This window comes from Bos grunniens, chromosome 19, assembly GCF_055505025.1.
Source record: "Bos grunniens cultivar Pamir isolate PY7600 chromosome 19, Bosgru_T2T1.0, whole genome shotgun sequence".
Lineage (NCBI taxonomy): Eukaryota > Metazoa > Chordata > Mammalia > Artiodactyla > Bovidae > Bos > Bos grunniens.
Genome location: NC_141183.1, coordinates 55,910,531 through 55,934,264, shown reverse-complemented (window position 1 = coordinate 55,934,264; position 23,734 = coordinate 55,910,531). Strand labels below are relative to the sequence as shown.

The 23,734-nt window shown below is 49.5% G+C and overlaps 1 long non-coding RNA gene across 2 annotated transcripts; it reads right to left on the bottom strand.

Moving 5' to 3' along the window:
* Positions 1-783: 783 nt before the first annotated feature.
* On the bottom strand, positions 784-18,878 carry LOC147352758 (uncharacterized). 2 transcript variants are annotated; one of them, XR_015148357.1, is made up of 4 exons: positions 12,095-18,878; positions 11,284-11,397; positions 4,968-5,056; positions 784-2,029 (listed from the first exon to the last, which is right to left on the bottom strand). It is a non-coding gene; the product is annotated as an uncharacterized LOC147352758 (long non-coding RNA). The 2 variants fall into 2 exon arrangements; XR_015148356.1 differs by lacking the exon at positions 784-2,029 and having other exon boundaries at positions 3,039-5,056; positions 12,095-13,374.
* Positions 18,879-23,734: the final 4,856 nt, after the last annotated feature.

Below are 23,734 nucleotides of genomic sequence, written 5' to 3'. Positions count from 1 at the left end.
TCAGTCAATATTCACTGTGTTTCTCTCAAGAGCTAGAAGTGCAGCCATGAATGAGACAGCCCACTGCCCTGCTCCCCATCACGTCCGAGTGACAGGAGACTCGCAAGCAAAGGAATGACCACAGATAGACAGATAGATACATAGATAGGTAGATATGGAGAGAGAACTTTAATATTTATCATAAATAGATTAAAATGTATATATGTGTGTGAATATATATATACTTATATATATACATACATACATATGGAGAAGGCAGTGGCACCCCACTCCAGTACTCTTGCCTGGAAAACCCCGTGGACGGAGCCTGGTAGGCTGCAGTCCATGGGGTCGCTGAGGGTCGGACACGACTGAGCGACTTCACTTTCACTTTTCACTTTCATGCATTGGAAAAGGAAATGGCAACCCACTCCAGTGTTCTTGCCTGGAAAATCCCAGGGACGGGGGAGCCTGGTAGGTTGTCATCTATGGGGTCGCACAGAGTCGGACACGACTGAAGTGACTTAGCAGCATACATACATACATACATATATATATACATATATACACCCATATACACACACACATATATATATGGGTCGGGAAGATGAAGGAAATAGCAACCCACTCCAGTTTTCTTGCCTGGAGAATCCCATGGACAGAGAAGCCTGGTGGGCTACAGTCCATGGGGTTGCAAAGAGTCGGACGCAACTGAAGCAATTTAGCACGCATACACGCATATATACAATTTTTTTTTCAAATGGTGACAAGTGAAATGCAGCAAACCAGGCAGTGGAGTGAGTGCTGTGGGGCCCTAATGCTAGCTCAGGTGGGTGGGCAAAGCCTCTCTGTGACACTTAAGCTGAAACTTTTGCGCCCAGGAGCCAGCCGGCCAGTGAAGATGCAAGGAGGATGCTCCAGGCAGAGGGCCCAGCAGGCACCAAAGCCTCAGGGCAGAAAGGAGGTTGCCTTGTTCAGGGAGCAGGAAGAAAGGCAGCAGAGTGGGGCACGGGGCAGGCAGAGTGCCACAGAACCGCGTGGGTCCAGAGTCAGTGCCAGGAAGAGACACTCACCGCGGGGGTCCAATCCTCAGCCTTGTAGCTGGGAAATAGAAGTTCACAGAGTAAGCCTGACTGGCTCAGGGTAACTCTGAGATTAAGACTACAGCTGGGACTGGTCCCCGGACCTGTGACAGTCTGGCCCACGTTTGTTCCATGTGTCACATGTCACAGCTCACATGTATGTAGCACAGGCCTACGGGACACTTGGTTGGGGAAAGGCATATTGGGGAAAACCTAAGAGCTGCAGGAGGTGGTGAAAGAAAGCCTAGATGTCCATGTTAACCAGCTCTGGCCTCAGGCCCAGACTGCCCCTGACAAGACTGGTGAACTTGGGGACATCACTTAACCTTCCTGAGCCTCGACCTCACCATCTGTACAGTGGACACATAATGCAGACAGTGTGAGGGGCCCGTGACATCGTTTTTCTGTCATACGTCCCTGGCCTGTGGTGCTGGAGAGACCCACCCCCCCAACACCCAGGTATAACCTTCACGAACACTACGTGCTTCTTCACACGCTCACCAAACTTTACTGAGCTCCCACTCTGTGACAGGCACTGCACCAATCCCCGGGAATACTGCAGGGGACAAAGCCACACGCGGCTGGCTAGCACCCAAGATAGGCCGCCATTGACAAAACCCTACGGAATCCACGGTTGTGCCTGCAGGAAGCGTGGGGCAGCTTGCGGGGCTGTGAGGGACCGTCCGGAGGAGGCAGGTCTGGCTGGTGAGGTAAGCAAAAGCCTCTCCGAGAAAGTCGAGCTTAGGAAGCAACGTGACCCATGAGCTGGGGATAACCAGGCAACAGAGAAGAGCAAAGCACAGCAAGTGCCAAGGTCCTGGGGAGGCAGAGCGTGGCAGATGTGAGTGACTGAAAGAAGCCGGAGTGTCCATCAGAGGGTGGAGGCCCATCAGCAGAGGAGGCTGGAGATGGAGGAAGGAGCCAGACCACAGGGGCCTTGTGCCAAGACAAGGAGTTTGGGGTTTATCCTGAAAGTAACAGAAAGTCTTAAAGGACATTTAAGCAAGGATGCTTGGAACAAAATCATGTCACTGTCTCAAATGTATTAATTAATTGAATAAACATTTACTGGGCACCTTGATGGCTCAGTGGTAAAGAATCGGCCTGCCAATGCAGGAGACTCTGGTTTAATTCCTGGGTCGGAAAGATCCCCTAGAGAAGGGATAAGCTACCCACTTCAGTATTCTTGGGCTTCCTTTGTGACTCAGCTGGTAAAGAATCTGCCTGCAATGTGGGAGACCTGAGTTCAATCTCTGTTTTGGGAAAATCCCCTGGAGAAGGGAAAGGTTTCCACTCTAGTATTCTGGCCTGGAGAATTCCATGGATTGTATGGTCCGTGGGGTCACAAAGAGTCGGACATGACTAAGTGACTTTCACTTTCACTTTGACAGCTCAGTGGTAAAGAATCCACCTGCTAATGCAGGAGACACAGATTTGATGCCTGGGTCAGGAAAATACCCTGGAAAGGGGAATGACTACTCCCTCAAGTATTCTTGCCCAGGGAATTCCATAGATGGAGGAGCCTGGCAGGCTACAGTCCAAGCGGTGGCAAAGAGTCTGATATGACTGAATGGCTAACGCACTTTGTATGTACAAAATGCTATTCCAGGCACCATGAAGACCGGGAAGATAGCTTGGGCTCTAGGGCTCTAAAAGAACAGTGAAGCAAATGGCTTACTGTAGAGGAGGCCTGGACTGAGGACTGAAGACATGGTTCAAGTTCCAGCTTTGCCCTTTACTAAATAGCCTAGAGCTCCTTGGAGAGAATGACTGGGTCCCATCATCTTTTGGTCCCCAGCACCTGGCACACAGGAGGATGGATAAACAGAATCATCACATCACTCTGGATGATATCAGTAAGGCCTAAGATTTGCTGAGGGCTTTATTGCCTTTTAAGACCTTTCATAGGACTTCCCTGGTTGGGGAACTAAAATCCTGCAAGCTGAGCCACAGAGCCAGAAAACCCAGGAAAGACTTTTCACATACTGGATCTTATTTTATTCTCACACCATCCCTGTGAGGTAGATTCAGGACCAACTAAATAATTTGTGAGCCCCAGTGCAAAATGAAAATATGGGCCTCTTTAAAAATTAATAAGAATTTCAATACGGTGGCGGCACAGCATTAAGCCAAGGCCAGGATCCTTGCAAGGATGGAATCCTGTGTTACTGCACAAGCTACACGTCCATGAAGCCAGCCCTGGGCACGTTCTATTTTATTCATTTCACAGGTGAGGAGACTGAGGCGCAAGGGAAAGGGACTGTGTCACTCAGCTGGCAACCGCAAGAGTGAGCCTCAAAAGAAATTCAGGCCGTCTGAGTCCAGGCCTGGTGTGCTTCCCGGTGAAACAGCTGACAGCCTGGGTCACAGTTCTGCTCCAGGGTGTTCCTGGCACAGAAGTTCTAAGCATTGCTTGAAAAGTGGGGTAGACAAAAAAAGTGGAATGCGATTGTCCATGATGTTGCACAGAACACTTCAACAGGTCCCACTGCTCTCAGGCAAAGAGCCAGAGATGGAGTCCTTTAATAGTCTGTTGTCGTTCAGTTGCTCAGAAATACACGAAGTACAAAGTGACTTTTACCTGCTGTGCTGCAAGCAGAATTGATGATTCAGAAAGACCACCCTCAGTGACTCTCTGTAACCCCAAGGACTGCAGCCCACCAGGCTTCCCTGTCCTTCACAGCCTCCCAGAGTTTGTTCAAACTCATGTACATTGAGTCAGTGATGCTATCCAACCATCTCTCCTCCTGCCCTCAATCTTTCCTAGCATCAGGGTATTTTCCAATGAGTTGGCTCTTGGCATCAGGTGGCCAAAGTACTGGAACTTCAGCTTCAGTCCTTCCAATGACTATTCAAGGTTGATTTCCTTTAGGGTTAACTGGTTTGATCTCCTTGCAATCCAAGGGACTCTCGAGAATCTTACCCCTGATTAAGTCTCCAGTTGCGTCACCCACCCCTGCTCTCTCCTTTGAAATGTGCTTTCCAAGCACACACACCTTCCTACGGTTTCCCAACTGGCCTTGCCCCCTCTTACTTCCAGGCCTTTGCTTATACTGCTCCCTGAGCCCTAGATGCTGTGTTATGAAGGATGAGTCCAAGGCAGCCGGCTGAGGAAGGGAGCAGGGCAGGATAAGAAAGGGCACCTAAGGCAGATGACTGCAGGCTGCCTCCTTAGAAAAACTAACCATCCATCCATCCATTTATCCATCCTTCCATGCATCCATCCATTTATCCATCCATCCATTTATCCATCCATCCATTTATCCACCCTTCCATCCATCCATCCACTTATCCATCCATCCACTTATCCATCCTTCCTTCCTTTCATCCCTCCATTCATTCCTCCATCCATCCACCCATACACCCAATAAGTATTCACTGAGCCCTGTGTGCTATACACGAGGTATTAAGTTGGGCCCTGGGCATCTGGAGATGAATAATCCACACTTCACACCCCCAAGGAACTTACAGTTCAGTGGAAAGATAGACAAGCATTACCCATAGTACAAATCCCCAGTTTCACAACCTCCATGAATCCAGGCTCCTTCCTCACAATTTATGCAGATTCTTCTTTCTTCCTCTTGATCCTGTCCCCGTGCTTGTTCATTAAGTGTCATCCCAATATGGCCTTGAGCCACTGAGCACAAAGCCCAAGCCCCTTTACTAGTTATCCGTAGGAAACATAATCCCAGCGGCAATGTTATGGATGTGGTGACGCTGTAGGCCTGACACGCTACAGCCTTCCACTGTCTTCCTGGTTTGCCCCCGGGAACGCTCCACTTCCCCAAAGCCCAGCGATCGGCACGGCCCCCTGCAGGGATGGTCCAGTCCTCACTCCCTACCCTGACACATCCCGGGGGCAGCCGGCCCCCCAGAACCTGGTGAAGATGAAGTGCTCCGACTCACAGGAAGGGAGGGTGACAGTGCAGGAAGCGGCATGCGGCAGCAGGGTGAGCTCAAGGTGTCCAGAGAGGGCTGGGTTGCAGGAAAGACTCCTGGAAGAGACAGATCAGATCAGGACATTTCAAGTAGGACAAGTGGAGAGGACAGAGAAGCCAGAGAGGGCACGGGGAGCTAGAAGCGACAGAAGTGGCTCAGCAGGGCGGGAGCATCAGGTGTGCGGAGATGAAGACGACTCTGGGGAGAGAGGCGGGCAGGGTGAGGCCAGGAGGGGCCGGGGGGCCCGCTGAGGACCATGAGCTTGAATCTCTGCTTGCAGAGCTGCTGCTGAGAGATCTGAAGCCAAGAGGTGATAAGCTGGTGAGAGAATTCTGAAAAATTATAGGGGCTGAGACCTATGGGATCACTCAGTCCCAACCCCGAGGCTGTGGGAACCCCAAGGTCAGGGCCAAAGTCACTGCAAGGCAGCAGTGTGCCTTCCAGCCCAGCGGAGAGTGGGTATGAGACCAGACAGAGCCATTCCTGGGGACGCGCCTTGTGATAAAAACAGGCAGCAGGGCCCCAGAGAGGCTGTTCTTGTGTCCCCAGGGGTGGGAGAAGGCCACACCTACTCTGTTCTCCAACGGCTCCTCTTGAGGATCTGTCATCAGACCAAAAACAAAGTCTGCAAGATTCATGGACTGTGCAGACCTGGCGGAAGGATTCAGACTAATTTTCAAATGTCCTCAGGTCCGCAAAACTTCAGAAGCGCTGTTTTCCAGTGCTTTCTGCTCCTTTGCACACCCCACAGCTGCTTCAGTCTAAAAGCCACATGGATTGTAAGGGAAACGGGATCAACGGGGTCCCGGCGACTTCACGCTTGAATCCTCCAACGGGCTGTCTTGTAAGAGACAGAGCACTTCCCAGGCACCTTGGTGGGCTCCCTGAGCAGCTTGTTTTGAATTAGGAAATTGGATCTTGCCAGGGACTTTATGTTCAAGTTCAATATTAATGTCAGAACCCACGAAATGTGAGTGAGTTCTAAATTTGGAAAACCATGTCCTTCCACCTCTCCCCCAAAGCATTCCTTCAGCTACTGGCAAATCCTCTCCTCAGTGTGGCTGTCCAGGGTTGGTTCTGAATGACGCACTCAGGCTTCAAATACTTGAGGTGCTCCCGCAGCAGATCGATAGAGCAATAACCGGCTTAGGAAGAACGCACAGAGGGAATCCAATATCTAACCAGCTTCTGTCTTGGCAGAGCTGCTGGATTGAGTCTTGTTTCTGTTCAGGACGTCTGCCCTGACTTGAACTTTGACTCCCTACCCGCGTCCTTCCTGAACTGTTTACACTATGAACATAACACCTAAAAAGATGTATTAAAAAAAAAAAAATAGCTGACTGTCATTTTTAGAAAGGCAAGACACCCAACACATCCTACTCTGAGTAGATTTCTTTGACACCTTGTGATGTTGCCTGAATGGTAAATATACCCTCAGACTCCAAGTAAATAGTCCAGGGCATGTAACTTGGGGATAAAAGAGGAAATTTTACACAAGGTGGCCACAGAGGCCTTGTCGTTTCCCAGAAAATTAGAGGGTCTTCCAGCGCCCTGTAAATTTATCACACGAGTATTCTTCCACGACTTCAGGAACAGATGGGGCCTGTTTTGATAAGGTTTCCCAATCCCCATAGATAACACGGAGCGGAGGGGAGAGGGAGAGGCGGCTGGGACCGCCTGCCGTTGCCCCCAGAACGGGGTGGGGGTGGAAAACAGCTCTCTGGCTGGCAGGCAGCAGCCCACGGTCTGGGCCTCTGGTCGCTTGAAAGACACTTTGTTAGCACCGCGGCATTTCGCTTCTGAAGGGAGGCAGCAAGGAATCCGGGGGAAAGTTCATCCCTGTATCTGGCAGCCCTTCCCTGAATCAGCGAGCTGGTAAAGGATGGGCGGAAAGATCCTCAACTGTGGAGGAGGGACTGGGATCCAGGAGCGGCTGCAAGGGGTCTTGAAACACATTCCTCTGCCTTGAGAGAGAGTCACAGGGATCCTGAAATCAGAGCAAGACTTCCCAGCTCCTGACCAACCAGTTTCCCGCCACTCAGTGGAGACAGAGAAATGCAATCACCTTCCGGGCGGCGAGTGTGGGCTCACTTTAAAAAGCAGTTTCCACCACTAATCATAATAGCTAATATTGACCGAGGGATTCCCAGGAGCCGGGCGCTGGGCTGATCACTCGGCCCGGGCTCACGCATCCAGTCCTCTCCACACTGCATACAAGAGAAGGAAGAGGAGGTGCAGAGAAGTCAAGAGGTCAAGGCCCTGCCCAGCGTGTGCTCATTCTCATTTCCAGGTCTTATCACTCATTTGTCCATTCCACATACTGACTGAGTGCTTACCAGTTATGTTACCACCATCCAGACTTTCGATCCAAACTTTTGTAGTCAGCCGGTGCACGCGTGCTAAGTCACTTCAGTCGTGTCTGACTCTTTGTGACCCCATGGACTGTAGCCCGCCAGGCTCCTCTCCATGAGATGCTCCCAGCAAGAATACTGAAGTGGGTTGCCAAGCCCTCCGCACTGCCTTTTCACACTGAGCTTTTCCATCATTACCATGCCTTTAACAAGCATCTCTTTATGCCACTGTTTTATCAAAACTAACTATATCTGTCTTGTGCTTTACTCTTCACAGAATCCTGTCCCAAAGACTTACTTGTATGTGATCTTTATGATGACCTAGCAGAGAAATGACAAACAGATACGATATTCTTATTATTATCATCCTATTAAAGCACAGCCTGGGCATTCCAAGTGAATGCTGGAACAAAGATTCAAGCTCAGCTCTCACGAAGCCTACACCTAAACCCTTTTCCCATAAACATGTTCCACCCTCTGGGCCCCATCTCCCCATCGTGGGCTGCTTTCATAAAGGACATTAGCACAGAGCACCACGGAGCTTGGCAGTTGTTCACATGGCCTCTTGAGCCAGACAGCCTGGGTTCTAAATCCTGCCCCTGCCACATACTAATTGATGACCTTGGGCAATACCTCCATCTCCTCATGGGTAAAAGGGATATAATAAGAATACCTGCCTCATAGGATCAGAGAAGGCAATGGCAACCCACTCCAGTACTCTTGCCTGGAAAATCCCAGGGACTGAGGAGCCTTTTGGGCTGCCGTCTATGGGGTCGCACAGAGTCGGACACGACTGAGGCAACTTAGCAGCAGCAGCAGCTGCCTCATAGGATTGTTCTGAAGATCAATGATTAATATTATTTTTATATAATTAATATATTATAATATATATGTTATTTAATATATTACAGTAATATTATAATATTAATATGCTGCTACTGCTGCTGCTAAGTCGCTTCAGTCGTGTCTGACTCTGTGTGACCCCATAGACAGCAGCCCACCAGGCTCCTCCATCCATGGGATTTTCCAGGCAAGAGTACTGGAGTGGGGTGCCATATTCTATACAATTTATATATATATATATATATATTATGATTGATGGCATTGGTGGTGGCTGAGTCACTAAGTTGTGTCCAACTCTTGCAAGCCCATGGACTGTAGCCCCCCAGGCTCTTCTGTCCATGGGATTTCCCAAACAAGAATACTGGAGGTTCCTTCCTGCCATTTCCTTTTCCAATTATAATTGATATGTTATATAACAATAATGTTTACTATACTGCACATTAATTTAATCTAAAGTACTGGTTAATATAGTATGTTAATAGGAAGCTCTTAGGACAGTGTCTCACACTTAACAAATGCCATCTAATTGTTCATTGTTTTAATGTTACTATAGAGGCATCTGAAAGCAAACAGGCTGGGAAGGGAACAGAAGAATAGAGCAAAGAGCTCTAGCTGCGAATCCAGTTCAGTCCAGTTGCTCAGTTGTGTCCAGCTCTTTGTGACCCCCTGGACTGCAGCACGCCAGGCTTCCCTGTCCGTCACCAATTCCCGGAGCTTACTCAAATTCATGTCTATTGAACCATCCAATCATCTCATCCTTTGCCGTCCCCTTCTCCTCCAGCCTTCAGTCTTCCCCAGCATCAGGGTCTTTTCTAATGAGTCAGTTCTTCGTATCAGGTGGCCAAAGTGTTGGAGCTTCAGCTTCAGCATCATTCCTTCCAATGAATATTCAGGGTTGATTTCCCTTAGGATTAGGGGATACAGGAGGGGGGAAACTGACCAGAACTGACAGTCAGGAGACGTGGTTCTACTCTCCAATCTGCCGCTTACAACCTGTGCAGCTGGGAACAAATCTGTCAGTCTCCTCCTCTCCAGTGTCCTCATCTGTCTGGTGGGAGGGAGTTAAACTTCTTTGGGTTGGGGAAGTTTGACAAAAACCCCCGAACTCCCTCATCAGACCCCAAACCTCTGGAGACTCCGATGAGTGCACCAGCCAGCGCCCCCACTTTGATTAAGATCAGTGAGAGAAGATAATCAGTTTGTTTCACTCAGAACCAGGCTGACCAACTCATCTCAGTTTCCCCGGGACTTCCTCAGTTCTACAACTGAAAGTACCACATCCAAGAAACACAGTCCCAGGAAAATTAGGATAGCTCATCACACTAATTAGGTCAGCCTCTTTAAAAAAAAAAAAAAAAATCCTATAATCTCATCTATCGTTCTCGAAATCTTGCCACACAGGTAAGTTATCACCTTCAGATACTTGTCGTAACTGTGTTCCAACTGTGATGGTTTAATTGCTCAGTCCTGTCGGACTCTCTATGATCCCATGGACAGTAGCCCATCAGGCTCCTCTATCCATGGGATTCTCCAGGCAAGAATACTGGAGTGGGTAGTCATTTCCTTCTCCAGGGGATCTTCCCGACCCAGCAATCGAACCCAGGTCTCCTGCATTGCAGGTGGATTCTTTACTGACTGACCTATGAGGGAAGCCCGAAAAAAGACACTGCTGAAACCCAGGATTGAACCAGGGACCTCTACATCTTCAGTCTAAGGTTCTCCCAACTGAGCTATTTCGGTCGTTCCAACTGTGAAATTACTCAAATACGTATTCTCTGGTGGTCTGGTGGTTGAAAATCTGCCTTCCAATGCAGGGGATGTGGGTTCAATCCCTGGTTGGGGAATTAAGATCTCACATCTTAGTGGGGTATAAGCTTGCATGCTGCACGCCAAAGCCAGGGAAATCCACACACTGCAATGAAGAGCCCAGGCAGCCACACACACACACACACACACACACACACACACACACACACACACAGTTCGTTTTACATTGTTACTGCAGCAATCAGGATAACCCAGCTTAGCTGAAAATGAGTCGCTCAGTTGTGTCCGACTCTTTGCAACCCCATGGACTGTAGCCCACCAGGCTCTTCTGTCCATGGGATTCTCCAGGCAAGAATACTGGAGTGGGTTGCCATTGCCTTCTCCGGGGGATCTTCCCCACCCAGGGATCAAACCTCCTGCATTGCCAGCGTATTCTTTACCATCTGAACCACCAGGGAATCCCTGAGGCAACAAATAACCCCACCAAGTAGAGAGCTGGAAATACACAGGAAGAGCACTACCACTGTGAAAATAAATCAGCATTGTGGGCCATAAAAAGGGGGAAGAGGGGATAAAAATCAATGCAAATAAAGCAAATGACACTAACTAGCGGGGCTGACTCAAGGTTCTGTCTGGCCCCACGTGTCTGCTCACTTTTTGGTGAAAGGAAGGATTAGTATAAGAAATTAAAACATCCTGTGATTTTCTTCTTTCCATAAGCAGGATTGAAAATAAATGGATCACTTTGTGATTTCATCTTATTTAATAAGATCCCCTGGAGAAGGAAATGGCAACCCCATTCTTGCCTGGAAAGTCCCACGGATAGAGGAGCCTGGTGGGCTACAGTCCACAGGGTCGTGAAGACGTGGACACAGCTGAGCAACTTAGCATACACAATGACGTGTCCATCTATCTCAAAGTCCTCTCCCACACCACCAGCGGAGGACATCAAATACACTGGGAAAGACAGAATAAGAGACAGCATGAACGCAAGGGCTGGCTCATGCATTGAAATGTCAGCTCTTCCAGAGGTACCCACTCCCCAAAGCAGCTTTTACCACGAGCTGATCCCAAGTGTCAGACAGGCCACCAGCTGAGAGGGGGACCCCTCTCCAGCCTTTCCTCGATCAGGAATTCCACCTTGCCTAGGGCAAGTACCACAAGAGACAGAACGAGCACCCGAGAGAGGTCTTTGTTCCAACAAGATCAGGCGGGAAGAATTTCAGCAAAGCAAAGCAGTGGCAAAGGACTTGTGACTTGAAGATCCCAACAAGGTTTAGGCGGGTCCCCGAGAAGATTAAGAAATGAGTGTAAATTCTTACCATGTGGTTGAAAGGGCCTATGTCACAGCTATTTCTTCCAAAGGAATGCACGCGTGCTGTCACTTCAGCTGTTGTCTGACTTCGTGACCATATGGACCATCGCCCACCAGGCACCTTTGTCATGGGATTCCCGGCAAGGATGGTAAGTGAAGTGGGTCCTCCTCCAGGGGATTGCCCTGACCCAGGACATCAAACCCATGTCTCCTACATTGCAAGCCAAGTCTTTACCCCTGAGCCAATGGGGAAGCCCTCCAAAGCAATAGTACCAAAAATGGTTTGCTGCCGAAGACTGGTTACCCAGACAAATGACAGATGGAGCTGCAGGGGAGCCCCGCCTCACTGTCTGTAGTCTCCTCCACTTCCCTGAGCACCGTTCTCTTTCTCCATTCCAGCCCGGACCCGCTTACTTGTCTGGGTGACCTCATCCATTCCATGGCTTTAAATCCCACCTATATGGCTGATGACTCCCAGTCTGTAACACTATCTGCTTGCACTCTGGACTCCAGACCCTACCAGTTCCTCCCCACTTGGATGTCTCAACAGAACCTCACATTCAATGTGTCCAAGTTGAACAGGCAATCTGTTCTGCCCCAAACCCATTTCTCTTCCACCATCCACTCCTTTGCTCAAACTCAAAACCCAGAGGTCCGCTGTGATTCCTCTTTCTCCCCAAACCCAGCCCTATCGATTTTACCACCTAAATGTTTGTAGAAGTGATCTTCTCCATCCCCGCCCCTCCCACCCTCCCGCAGGCACCCACATCTCTCCCCCATCCAACTAGGGAGTCTTCTAATTGGTCTCCCAGGCTCACCTTTGCTTCTCTCCAGTCCTTCCATCGGAGAAGGCAATGGCACCCCACTCCAGTACTCTTGCCTGGAAAATCCCATGGACAGAGTAGCCTGGTAGGCTGCAGTCCATGGGGTCTTGAAGAGCTGGACACGAGCGAATTCACTTTCACTTTTCACTTTCATGCATTGGAGAAGGAAATGGCAACCCACCGCAGTGTTACTCGCCTGGAGAATCCCAGGGACGGGGGAGCCTGGCGGGCTGCCGTTTATGGGGTCGCACAAAGTCGGACACGACTGAAGCAACCTAGCAGCAGCAGCAGCAGCAGTCCTTCAATCCACAGCATAGCTACAAGCATCATTTTTAACGGTAATCTTATTACCTTATTTGCCTTGCTTAAATCCTTCAGCTGTACTGTATAGCCCTTGCCACTGAAACCATGGGTTAAACTCATTTCACCTGCCTTCACTGAGATTGTTTTAAGACTTGCAATGCCCTCCAAGCACATCTAGCCTTGTTTTAGTTGTTCAGTCGCTTAGTCATGTCTGACTCTGTGTGGCCCCATGGACTGCAGCACACCAGGCCTCCCTGCCCTTTACCATCTCCTGGAGCTTGCTCAGACTCCTGTCCATTGAGTCAGTGATGCCATCCAACCATCTCATCCTCAGTCGCCCTGCCCCCACCCTCAATCTTTCCCAGCATCAGGGTCTTTTCCAATGAGTCAGCTCTTTGCATCAAGTGGCCAAAGTATTGGAGCTTCAGCAATAATATGTAGCCTAAGCAACATCATGTTTGCTCAAGTTACTTTCCAGGAACTTGGAGTCAGCTGCGTCTAATTCAAGCAGAGCTGGTTAAGACTGGGCAGGACCTCCCACCCTTCAACTAGGCCTGTGTGAGTGTCACCTCAGTGACCTTTTGACACCAGGGGCCTGGAAGGTCCCCCCTTAGCATACGCAGAAGCCTGTGAGCTAGTCACACCTGCTCCCAACCATGGTCACCGCGCCACCCTTCCCCTGCTCCCCCACACCTCACGCCGCCCCGCTTCTCCGTTTGTTATCCCACAAATACCCTGGGTCTCTTGTCTTCAGGAAGGTGGATTGGAGATTTGTTCTCTCATCCCCTCGCTTGGCTGCTTTGCAAATAAACTCTCCCTTTGCTACAAACCTCTGCAGCCCAGCATTTGGCAAGGCAGCCAGAAGGTAAGACCAGACAGACATTCTGCCCGTGGTTCGCTGGCCCCTTGCCTGTATCAAAAGCAGCTGCCTGGTCCATCTGTTCTGGGGACCAGCCCCTAGATTTCCTGGCAAGGTGCCACTGACCTTCACTGCTTAGCTTTGCTTTGTAGCAAAGAGATGGTTTGGGGCTTTGAAGGTCTCAAGGTTTGGAAGACATTCTCTTGGAGAGTAATTTTGTTAAAGAAATGCACCTATGTCTAGATTGTTTTCGGAGTCCTCACCAAAAGGTGGGTTGGGGTCCAGCTGCCAGGTTGTTGGCAGGCAACATAAAAGGTTACTACTACTGAAGCAATCGATATCTGAGTTAAAGGCCCAGGGTGATGCAATCGATATCTGAGTTAAAGGCTTAGGGTTCTATAGAACCAGGACTCCAGCTCTTGGTTGTGTTGTTTGGTTCTTGTCTGTCTAGGTCTGATTGTCTTAACTGTTAAGAATTGGCTATTGGAGACTGAGCTTCTTGGTGACTATAAGCAAGAACTCTTGGAAAGATTTTGTTGCTGCTACCATGTAGAAGCAAAGCTCCTTTGGTTTCAAGGAGAAGTGCTAATCCAGTTTCCTCTTGCAGCCCTCTAGGCTGTATTCTCCAAGTTGAATGACTTTTGATTACGCATCCATGGTAAAGAAAAAGATGGCATTAATCTTCTGTAACACTGCATGGTCACAACATCTTCAGGAGCAAGGTGGCCTAAAAATGGCTCCTTAAATTACAGTAGAACTCTGCAACTAGATTTATTATGTAAATGGGAAGAAAAATGGGATGAAACGTCGTACATACAGTCGTGTTATTGTATCAAAATAAACCTGTGCAAAGAAGATGTAATCTTATTGTCCAACAGGAAAGAAGGCAAATAAATTGGCTTCACTTGACTCTAAGGAAACTTGTTTGAACTACTGTTGATCCAGCTGAGCACTCCAAAGGCTCCTCCTCCCCCACACGAAGGTGTTACTTCTCTTTCATTGCCAGTATCTGAGCCACAGCCTCAGGCCTGGCTGTGGAGAAATAAGAATGGTCTTCCCCTCTCATACCCACTAGGGCACTGAATGTGACCAGGGAGCTACCAGACTCAGGTGGGGCAAGATCCATCAGGGCAAGTCCCCACTGGGTGAAGGGGTGTAAATGTTGAGACTAGCCAGCTGATGGGGTTGAAAAAGGGGAGTGGACCCAGATTAACTTCCAATTAATTTGATTGGAAGAGCAACATGACAACTTATAGAGATGATCCAAAGGAAACGGGAAAGCTTTTCGATTTTTTTGGGGGGGCGGGCAACCCACAACCGAATCTGAACAGATAATCAAAACTCATTAAATACCCTCTTCACTTCAGAAGAATATAGAATGGTGCTGGATAAAGCTAGGGAGGAGGCTGATGGCTTCATGTGGAAACCCCTGGCAGCCTGCTATAGGCTGCAGCAAGCACAGCGGTACCAGCAGCAGATCCTAACTGGGATGGGAATGCTGGGCTTCAAGCTGAACACTGTAGACATTGCATTCTTGCAGGATTATGTCAAGGGGCACCAAAACAAAGAAGCCTTAATAAAGTTCAGGACATAAAAGAGAAACCAAACGAAGATCCTTCAGAATTTCAGAAAAGGGTCTTTAAAGCCTATAGGCAGTACATAGACAGAGAGCTGCAGTCCCAGAGAATTTAAAGACAGTTAATATGACTTATCGGTCAGAGTGACCCCCAATATACAGAAGAAACTGCAAGAGATAGAAGTGTTGTCTACCACATGCACCCTACTCTGTTCTTTTTCTGAGATTCTGAAGGTTCTGTTTCCATTCAGGCTCATGCAGCCAAAAATAAAACCGAAGCTAAGATGAGAGCAGCACAAGCTTTACACAACGCCCAGAGAATGGAAAAGCAGGAGTTTGGTTCTCAAATCAGCTTCTCACCTTAAGCAAGAGGGATTTGCTTAGAGGGTGTAAGAACAGTGGGGAGAGGAGGGAGGCTAATTATGGTAGGCAGGCACATCAGTTCCTTGGGAGAGAGTGGGCTGCCACCCCTTTTTGGTCTGTCCAGTCATGGCCACCAGTAGGGGTGTCATTTTTTTATGCTGATGTAGTAAAATCAGCAGAGAGTAAGACTCGGGGTCTGTTGGAGGTCAGATTCATTGCCACCTTGGTTTCAGCTGGTTCCATACAGTTTTTGCTTTTCCCTTCCTATAGATGCCTTTCTTTGTGTCCAAACTATATGATCTAAAGGTATATGTTAGTTCCTGTTCGAGGGAGGGAGCTGATGGGTTTTGAGCAAGGGTCTGATGGTTACTCTGGTGACTGAGGGGCTTAAAGGATGCCTATGTCTTAGCTTGCTGAAACTGCCTTTAAAGTTTTTAATAGTAGAGACCAGGTTCAGGAGAAAAGGGGACAACAGAGAATAAGACAGGCCACTCTGCTGGCAGCTGCCCTAACACAGGGAAAAGAAGCGCCAAGCTGAAGCTTTCACAGGGAACTCCGCAAACTTTGCACCTGGACAAATGGACATAAAGTACAGACCAGAGCAGGCTTGTATATTGCAGTCTCCTCTGTTTCAATCTTGAAAAAAAAACAAAAACAAAAAAGCTTGCAACCATTCCAGAAGAATATGCTGTAGGAGGAATTTCTTAAAGGAGGAAACAATGAACCTCTGGGCTAAAATCTTGGAATATTAAAAATCCAGAAGACCACATCCATCCTTGCTGGACTGGAGCGTGTAAGGAACACAACGGAATATGGAGACCATGCTGCGGGAGAAAAACTGCAAGATCATTCGAAAAACTGCAAGAAAACATGCGAGATCATTCGAACCTTGACTTTCCTGAGTCAGCAAGGGAACCCCTAACAGATCTCAAGTTCTAAGGGAAGCAAGCTATGAGAAAGAAATTTGGGTGATCATCTTCGTCTGCAGCTTGGCAGGGGTGATGTTGGTAAGGTAAAACTCTTCTAAAGGAAATCTGAATCACTTGTCACACTACTAGAATGACTGTCCTCCTGTGTTTAAGCCTTCTTCACCCTCAAGCCCTTGTTGGGTCTAAGCCCCTTATCGGCAGGAAATAGCTGGAGCAATCATTGCCTCTCTTCCTCAGGGTTGAGGAATAATCAAGGAGGGCTGAAACCGTGGCTTAAATCCATCTCACCTGTCTTCACTCATCAAAGTTGTTTTAAGACCTGTATGTCCTCCAAGAAGAACATAGCCTAAACAATGAGATGATTGCCGAACTTTTTTTCCAGGAACTTGGAGCCAGCTGTGTCTAATTTGGGCTGAGCTGGTTAAGACTAGATAGGACCACCAACCCTTCAGTTGAGCACGTGTGTGTCCACTCAGTGATCTTTTGACATCAGGGGCTCAAAAACTCCACCATCAGAACACACAGGGGCCTGTGGCGTAGATACGCCAGAACCACATTATTCCACCTTCTTCCAATCACCACTCCCCATGTCTGAGACTGCCCTGCTTCTTTACTCATTAGCCTATAAAGACCCTGAGCCCCTTGCCTTCAAGGTGGTGGGTTTAAGGTTTGTTCTCTCATCTCCACCCTTGACTGCCTTGCGAATAACCCCTCTTTGCTGCAAGTCTCGGCATCTCGGCTCAGCGTGCACCAGGCAAAAGGAACCTGGTTGGGTAGCAATGAAGCCTCACGTCCTTGACACAGGTATCAGGGCAGCGTGTGCCCTGCCTTCCGACCCATGCAGGCTCACCTCCGTGCGTGCCCCCTGCCCTGGGAGCCCTTCACTCCAGCCCCACGTGCTTCCCCCACCTTTTCCTCAGCGTCAGGGTCTTGAACAAGCTAGGAACAGGCCCTCTCCCTGCCTAGCTCACTCCTCACCCCTCAACTTGGCAGTCCTCTGGGGTCCCCAGGCCAAAGCAGGGCCCCCTGGCTCCCACGTAAAGCCCTGGGTGCCCTGGCCTCCTCCCTCCCAGCACGCAGCATAGAGGTGCTCCCTGTCCACTAGCTGATGCCCACTAGGCTGCCCGCTCCTTGGACACAGGGACCCAGCAGTACCTCACACCTAGCACAGTGCCCAGAGATACAGCCAGTACTCTGTGGATACTTGGAGACGGAGTGATAACCATGAGAGCTACCTGGGTGCCCCACCCTCATACCTCTCAATGCCCTTTCTAAAGAAAACTCAACAGCACACACTCAACAGCACAGACTCTGGTGACACCCCTGGGAAGCCTGACAAAAATGCAGCCGTGGGGGGTTCACCCAGCCCTCAGGAAGGACCAAGGATGGGGTCAGGCTGTACCACACACAGGAAGAGCCTGAGCTGGTGCCGCCAGCACGGGTGTCCTGAGCCTTCGGTCTTGGGTTTCTCTTCCTAGAGTATTTATATCCATCCGGAGAAGCCGGCTGGTTTCATTAATTGTGAGCGTATGTCCACCCAAGGCAGCCATACGCTGAATATGTTGAATACCAGACCTTATATGGGCATCCCTTGTTGATTTATATATGAATACACGACATGAAGGGGGCTCGGGCAGAAAGCCAAATGTTCACCCTCCCCTGTGATCTCAAAGGCGCAAGTTTGTTGGCATATTGTTTGTTTTTAATGGAATGACTCTCCTTTCAATGAAAAAAGATCATAGTAAGGCCCACAGACGTTTAATGACCAGTATAGGGACAGGCGTGCAGTTAAGAAGGGGCGGCAGATTCGGTGTCCAGGTCTCAAATGAGAACCACTAACATGCAGCAGGTGTGAGTGTCCAGCACCCTCTACAGAGCCCGCCTGCCAGGAGAGACAAGTTCGATCCCTGGGTGTGAAAGGTCCCCTGGAGAAGAATCTGGCAACTGACTCCAGTATTCTTGTCTGAAAAATCTTATGGACAGAGCAGCCTAGTAGACCACAGTCCAAAGGGTTGCAAAGAGTCAGACCACGACTGAGCAACTGAACACACATCCTCAACACAAACGTACCCCCCATTCAACCCCCACAGCATCTGTACAAGGTAAGTGCTGCTATTATGCCCTTTTTGGCAAATGAGCAAACCAAGGCCCAGAGAGATTATGTGATGGGCCCTGTTAGTAAGTGGCAGGGCTGGAGTCTGAATCCAGGCAGCCTGGCCCCACAGTCCAGAGGACTTGGGCCCCATGGGGATCCATTCAGTCCAAACCAAAGCCGAACCCAGGATCCTGATTTTGGAGGACTCTGCCCCCTGCCCTGATTGGGTCTCTTCTCTCTTGAGGGCTATGGAGAAGCTACAGGCAGGGTGCTGGCCCCAAGGAGCACACGTGTCTACAGTAGAACAAATTAGCTAGTGTGACATGCCATGCTATGGAACCAGGTGCCCGGGACTGGGCCATCCAAGCAGGCAGAGGTCCTAAAGCCCTGATCCCTGGTTACCTCTCTGCTCTGAGGTTGCCATGTTCCTCGGTTGTGGACAAGACTGTTTCCTCTTGCAAGGCTCAACTTCCAAATCCATAAAATGAAAATGCTGATAACAGATGTGCTAGTTCCTGTCTCCCAGGGATGGCTCTAGGACTGTATGAGAGAAAGTGTGCAAAACGTTTAGGACAGAGAATATCTTCAGTAAACATCGGTTCTATGATTTCTAGCATGCAGTTCAGGACATCGCCAGTTCTTCACTCACAAACATGGATCAAGCACCTAGGAGAGTGTACCAGACCTCCGTGCCAGGTGCTAGGACTACCTTAACATTTGCTTATTAAATAAAATCAGTAAAGAGAACTGTGATGTGAGCAAGCCACACAGCCAGAGCTTTAGTTTCCCAAACTGTCCGTTGGGGTGACTATGGCTCCGGTGGGGAAAATGGGCTCCCTCCCTGGGCTCCTACTAGGGAGGAGAGAGCAGCGAGGTCTTCAAAGAGCACACTGGTCAGAGAGGCTGTGATGTTAGGTGCATGCAAGGCCCGTGGAAGCCTCGGGTCCTTGCAGAGAAATCAAGACGGTGCAGAAAAGGAGGGTGAGGAGCCTGCAGCAAGGGGGCTGAGGGTGTCCCCTGCGGGTGCAGAAGCGCCAGTAAGGGTCCAGCTTCAGGGCATCAGACATCGGGGGTCAGAGGGCTTGAGGAGGGGCGTCACCATCAGACAGGGATTGGGCTTCCAGGCAGGCAGCTCTGAAGTGGCGAAGTCTCCATCCAAAGTCTTCTTTATCTCCAGACTCAACCCTGAGACAAAGGAATAGCTAAACACTGAAGCTGGAGTCTGAGTGTGGGATTTTTTTTTTTTTTTTTCTCTGTTCGGTGCCCAGTTATTTGCCTGTTCGCCAGCCCTGGGATAAGACAGAATTTATGTCTCACCAAAGAGGCACCAAGAAGTGAAGGAGACAGAGACACACACAGAGAGAGAGAGAGATGATTATGCAGAGCATTTTTTTTTTGTTTTGCTTCAAAGTGTCTCCTCACTAGAATGCTGCCGCACTGTCTCCGGGGAGCGGTTCGCCCTCCAGAAAATATGACACTTTATTTCCTGCCCTTGTTTGTTAACACACCCCATTACCATCCATCTCAGTTTCATGTAACTGCCAGCCGGCATTAACGCCCTCCTCCTCGCCGAGGAAGAAAACAGAAAAGGGAGAATTCAGCAGATTTTGCCCCGTGGCACCCTCGGCGGCACCAAGATAACCAGAGCAGAAACCACAATTGGATTCTTAATTCCTTCAGCCCAGGAATGCGAAGGTCGGTCGGTTTAACCACCTCCTACATTTTCCAAAGAGAGTCGGCTCGTTATTTCGGTTTTCTGGGCTCCCTTCTTTGCTACGGAGAAAGATACATTAATTAATTAAAAAAAAATTTTTTTTTTCCTTTTTTGACGTTGGGGCAGGAGATGTTGGAAACTGTCAGGAACTGTCAGTGGGCGCCGGCCCCATCAGGTAAAGCGGCCAGCGGCGGAGACACACTGACCCCCAGTGGCCGGCCGGGCCCTCGCAGCCGGGCGCCCCCGCCCCCCAGCCTCGCCCCGGGCTGGGCGAGACCGCTCCTTCCCCGCAGCGTGTGAGCAGCAGGGTGGTCTCGCTGTGTCCCCTCACGGCTGCCCCGGCGCAGACACAGACAGCCGCCCACAGGGAGACACACGCAGACCCGCGCACACGCTGCCCCAATTCTCTTCTCCGATTTCGCAGAGCATCCATCTCCTAGAACCTTCACCGTGGGCGCTTCGGGGCTTGCAGATAAGGCCTATTTCTGCTGCTCCCGGCGTGCATGGCTGTGAGAAAGGCCTCCGGGGGGCCCAACAGGAGCCAGGGCTGAAAGGGAGGGGAGGACCGGCCCTCTGGAGGGCTCCCGTGAACCAGGCCCTGGGCACACATTTTCCCCACCGGAGCCACAGTAGCCCCAAAAAACAGATTAGGAAACTAAAGCTCTGGCTGTGTGGCTTGTCCACATCACAGTTCTCTTTACTGATTTTATTTAATAAGCAAATATTGACATAAAACCTGTCAAGCAGACATCTAGTGCTATATCTATCGCCCAGTTAACTAGACTGCATCTTTATTGCAAACCTGTGAAGTACTATTACCTCCATTTCACAGATGAGAAAACTGAGGCCTAGAGAGGTTAAATCACTAGTGAGTGGTGGATCTGGTGTGCAGCCCCGCACTCTGGCCGCTGCGAGGCAGCCTGTATCCCGGATACTTGTAAAGAGGAGACCAGCACTCCAAATCCCAGCTCTTTCCCTGAGGTTTTTTTATCCCCTGAGGAGAAAACGCTGCAGCTGCACAGGAGAGAGCTCACAGACCTTCTACAGAAACATAGTGGAGAAGGCCGCACTGAATCTCCTGGAAGTCATGGACCATGCCATTCACCTTCAGAGCCTCAGACCAGGCACGTGGCGGGAGGGGTGCTCAGCCGGACTGGACCTTGAAGGAAGTTCATGAACCTTGAAGGATGTTTCAGTGAAGGTGGGACGGAGGTTACAAGGACTGCGAGAACCACGATGCTGAGGCAGAAAAGCACAGATCATGTTTCCCAATACTGTCCCCATGAAACGGTATTTTCAAACCCACCTGTGCTCTTCTGGGCCATAACGCGCGTGTGTGTGTGTGTGTGTGTGTGTGTGTGTGTGTGTTAGTCACTCAGTTGTATCCAACTCTGCGATCCCATAGATTTTAGCCCACCAGGCTCCTCTGTCCATGGAATTCTTTGGGCAAGAATACTGGAGTGGGTTGCCATTCCCTTCCCCAGGGGATCTTCCCCATCAGGGATCAAACCCGTGTCTCCTGCATTTGCAGGTGGATTCTTTATCGCTGTGCCACCTAGGAAGCCCTAAGCTAGGCTGTAATTGAGCGCCCCCTACTGCACATGCCTGTAATTAATATTTTCTAAAGTGTGTCCCCCTCCCACCTCCGAATTTATCTCATCTGAGCTTCACAGCAAGAGCCCTTAAGATAAATATAATCAGCCCGACATTAAGCAAGATAAACAGAGGCTCTTCCAAATGGGCTGACTTGTCCTGATTTCCCAGCTAATACATAAAGACCTGGCCACCCGGTTTCCGGCCTTCCAAAGCCCACGCTCCCACGTGCTGTCAGTATCAGACCCTCACCGGGGAAAGCCCAGCCCCCACCTGGCAGCCCTGTCGGTCTCCCATGGAGTCTTTTGAACTGGCCGACTGGTTCCCGTCTTGCTCCAGCCGTTCCCTCAGCCTGAAATGCTCTTCCTGTACATGGATCTTCACTTGGTTGGCTCCTTCCTGTCATTCCGGTGTCAGCTCAAGTGTCACCTCCTCCGAAAAGCCTTCCTTGTCCACCCAACCTAAAATAGCCTTCCAGTCACTCGCTATTGCATCACTGTTTTGTCTTCTTCCCAGCAGTGATTCATCTCTGGTAATTTCATGTCCAGTTACTATTGTTAGTCTCATCTCGTGTATAATGCAGGCTATCAGTTACACGGCACAAAGCTACCATGTGCCAGCAGAGCTTCAAGAGCTCTGCACACAGTAGGTCATTTAATTGTCACACGCGCCTTTCGTATAGGTTCCATTATTATCCCCATTTTACAAAAGAGGAACCTGAAACAGGGGAGGTTTGGTAACTTGTCCAAGATTCCACCTTTAGTGAGCACTGCTCTTAGCTACTACAAAGACATCAGCCTTCAACAGCAAAAACACAAGGGAATTCCCTGATGGTTCAGTGGTTAGGACCTTCATGCTTTCACTGCTATATCCTGGGGTTTGATCCCTGACTGGGGAGCTGAGATCCTGCAAGCCCCCGGCACAGCCAGAAGCAACAACAGCAAAAAGAAAAGCAATTGAATTTTTAAGTGCATAAAGGACTTAAATCGGAGAAAGGCAATGGCACCCCACTCCAGTACTCTTGCCTGGAAAATCCCATGGATGGAGGAGCCTGGTAGGCTGCAGTCCATGGGGTCGCTAAGAGTCGGACATGACTGAGCGACTTCCCTTTCACTTTTCGATTTCATGCATTGGAGAAGGAAAGGGCAACCCACTCCAGTGTTCTTGCCTGGAGAATCCCAGGGACGGGGGAGCCTGGTGGGCCGCCGTCTATGGGGTCGCACAGAGTCGGACACGACTGAAGCGACTTAGCAGCAGCAGCAGCAGCAAAGGACTTAAATAGAAATTTCTCCAAAGAAAACATACAAATGGCCCATAAGCATATGAACAGGTGCTTCATTAGTTGTTCAGTTCAGTTCAGTTCAGTCGCTCAGTCGTGTCCGACTCTTTGCGACCCCATGAACCACAGCACGCCAGGCCTCCCTGTCCATCACCAACTCCCGGAGTTCACTCAGACTCACGTCCATCGAGTCAGTGATGCCATCCAGCCATCTCATCCTCTGTCGTCCCCTTCTCCTCCTGCCCCCAATCCCTCCCAGCATCAGAGTCTTTTCCAATGAGTCAGCTCTTCTCATGAGGTGGCCAAAGTACTGGAGTTTCAGCTTTAGCATCATTCCTTCCAAAGAAATCCCAGGGCCGATCTACTTCAGAATGGACTGGTTGGATCTCCCTGCAGTCCAAGGGACTCTCAAGAGTCTTCTCCAACACCACAGTTCAAAAGCATCAATTCTTCAGCGCTCAGCCTTCTTCACAGTCCAACTCTCACATCCGTACATGACCACAGGAAAAACCATAGCCTTGACTAGATGGACCTTTGTTGCCAAAGTAATGTCTCTGCTTTGCAATATCCTATGTAGGTTGGTCATAACTTTCCTTCCAAGGAGTAAGTGTCTTTTAATTTCATGGCTGCAATCCCATCTGCAGTGATTTTGGAGCCCAGAAAAATAAAGTCTGACACTGTTTCCACTGTTTCCCCATCTATTTCCCATGAAGTGATGGGACTGGATGCCATGGTCTTTGTTTTCTGAATGTTGAGCTTTAAGCCACCTTTTTCACTCTCCACTTTCACTTTCATCAAGAGGGTTTTTAGTTCCTCTTCACTTTCTGCCATAAGGGTGGTGTCATCTGCATATCTGAGGTTATTGATATTTCTCCCAGCAATCTTGATTCCAGCTTGTGTTTCTTCCAGTCCAGCGTTTCTCA